The following is a 2727-nucleotide window of genomic DNA, read 5'->3' on the forward strand; positions in this document are numbered from 1 at the left end:
AAGGCTGTTTTTTTCTTAAGAGGAGGAAGAATTCGATCTTAGGAATTTTCATACTGAGAGATTTATGGAGACAGATCAGACTACAAAATAATGTTTTAATTTAGAACACTGAGACTTTTTAAACCAGTCACTTCAAAGTAGACCTTTTTTGTTCTCGCTTCAAAGCAGTGTTAATAAGGGATGTATCGAAGCAGGTTGGAGGTCTTAATCTAGGCCTTTAAAAAAAAATAATGAATAATCATATCGCCTTTCCTCTTTGCATGTAGTAAATCACTAACTATATATGGATGACTGGTCATGGTGGGGAAATAGTCACATGATATAATAATAAAAAATTTATACCATTGCAAGGCAAAAATAGCTTTTAAAACTGCTTTCTTGTCCTATAACAATTGAAAATGAGGCTATATATTGCTCTCCAGAGTATTCATGTGTGACATCAGTCTTTGGGTTATTAGCAGCATATATCATTAGCTGTTAAGATGGTGATACTAGGGTTGCCCAAATGTCAGAATGAGATTGGCTATATGAACTTGCTGTTCTAACAGGTTGGTTCTAGTCTGACCTTTGGATTTTTGTAAGTTTAAGTAGAAAATGGCTTGACTGTATGTATTCTAATTTTCTGAGCCACTGGTTACCTCTGGGCATCTTTTTAATTTAGGTAAAACAATCTTTTAATTTGAGTTGAACTACAGAGAGGAGGCCAGTGAACGAGAGGGTTTGGGGTCACTGGGTATATGCTCACCATCACCAGTGTTAAATAACCTCTATATAAAATACTATGAAATTGGGTGCACCTGGGTGGCTCAGTTTGTTAGGCGTCTGCCTTCGGCTCAGGTCATGATCCCAGGGTCCTGGGATTGAGCCTTGCATCAGGCTCCCTGCTCCCACTCATCCTCTCTCTCAAATAATTAAATAAAAGAAAATTTTAAAGAAAAATTTTAAAGAAAAAAATAGAAATAAAAAAATATACTACAAACGATCAGCTGCTCTGGTCTTCCTTCTTCTATAAACACTCAGAGAGGTGTGCTTACCCCAATTTTAGTACTTATTATACTGTATTGTAATTACCTATATTTGTGTTTTTCACGGACTTTTTCACTTTTACACCCACTGAGGTCACTGACAGCCTCTTATTTTAATCTAACACCCCCAAATGCACCTCCTTTCTTGGCTTTCCTTAAGGACTATACATGAGATTATGAAACATTCTAATTACTTTCCATTTAAACCATCATTTATTACAACGTGCTGCTTGGAACACCATGAGCCTGGGGTGTCTCAGGCCACCTTGGGGTATGTGGAGGGGATGCTGTGGCAGCCTCTGGATCAAGAGAAGCTCCATGGTTATCTTCCTCATACGTAGAGCTGCCGCGTGACATTTCAGATAAGAAGCATTTCTACTGATGGAACATATTCCAACACACTCTGGTAAATAATGTAATTAGAATGCTTGAAGTGTGGGGGAACTATAATTTAACTCTCCAAAATTATAATTTTTATCCTTTGTCTTAGTTTCCTAAGGCCACCATAACAAATTACCACAATGTTGGTGGCTAAAACAACACAAATTTATTTTCTCACCATTCCAGAGGCCAGCAAGTCAAAGTGAGTTTCACTGAGCTAAAGTCAAGGCAGCAGCAGGGCTGTTTCCTCTGGCAGGGAAGGATCCATTCTTTCATAAAATATGGAATGCTTTATGAATTTGCATGTCCTCCTCCTGCAGGGGTCATGCTAATCTTCTCTGTACCGTTCCAGTTGTAGTATACGTACTGCCGAAGCAAGCACAGGGCAGGACCACTCTTAGCCTCTTCCAGCTTCTGGTGGCTACTGGCATTCCTTGGCTTGTAGCCACAACACTCCAATTTCTGCCTCCCTGATCACATCGCCTTCTCCTCTTCTGTGTCTGTATCACTCTGCCTTGTTCTTCTAAGTGCACTTGTGATTATATTTAGGTCCACCTAGTTAATCTAGAAAAATCCTCCTACTTTAAGATCCTTCACTAAATCACACCTGCAAAATTCCCTTTGCTATGTAAGGCAGCATTCGCAAATTTCAGGAATTAGGATGAAGATATCTTTGGGGGTCATTATTCAGTCTACCATATCCCCTAACGCTAATTAATTCCCTTAAAAACAAAGCAGAATATACTTAGGGAGTGGGAAGGGGTCATTAATGGCAGTGACGGCAAAGGTAAGAACAGTAGTGATATTTGTAACAATAAAAATTGCAGACGTAGTTGCAATGATAGCAATGATATGAGTAATAATAGCAGGTGTACTACGTTATTCAGTACCTACTCAATGCCACACCCCTCCCAAGGACCCTAAACATGCATGTCACTTAATCTTCAAAACAGTCCTAGAAGAAAGGTACTACATTATTTTATTATTATCCCCACTGTCCAGATGAGAAGACTGAGGCTTAGGTCAATAAAGAGCTTTCATAAAGTCATACTCCTAAAGTTTGGCAGAACTGGAATTTAAAAAAAAAAAAAAAAAAAGGACTTTGAAATCCAGACAATCCATTGCATCCTTCTGTTGTTACCCAAGGTGGCAATAGTAGCATATCTTCCAGGGTAATCTGGACCCTATTATTTCTAACCATGAAAGGTAAATTTGACAGCTTTTATACATTAAAATAAACCATTTTTTTAAAAGATTTTATTTATTTATTTGACAGAGATAGAGACAGCCAGCGAGAGAGGGAACACAAGCAGGGGGAGTG

At 38.5% G+C, this 2727-nt stretch overlaps 1 non-coding gene across 1 annotated transcript; it reads right to left on the bottom strand.

Moving 5' to 3' along the window:
• Positions 1 to 1681: 1681 nt before the first annotated feature.
• On the bottom strand, positions 1682 to 1788 carry LOC113269889 (U6 spliceosomal RNA). Its single transcript, XR_003321617.1, has one exon. It is a non-coding gene; the product is annotated as a U6 spliceosomal RNA (small nuclear RNA).
• Positions 1789 to 2727: the final 939 nt, after the last annotated feature.

Source organism: Ursus arctos, unplaced genomic scaffold (genome assembly GCF_023065955.2).
Source record: "Ursus arctos isolate Adak ecotype North America unplaced genomic scaffold, UrsArc2.0 scaffold_33, whole genome shotgun sequence".
Classification (NCBI taxonomy): Eukaryota; Metazoa; Chordata; class Mammalia; order Carnivora; family Ursidae; genus Ursus; species Ursus arctos.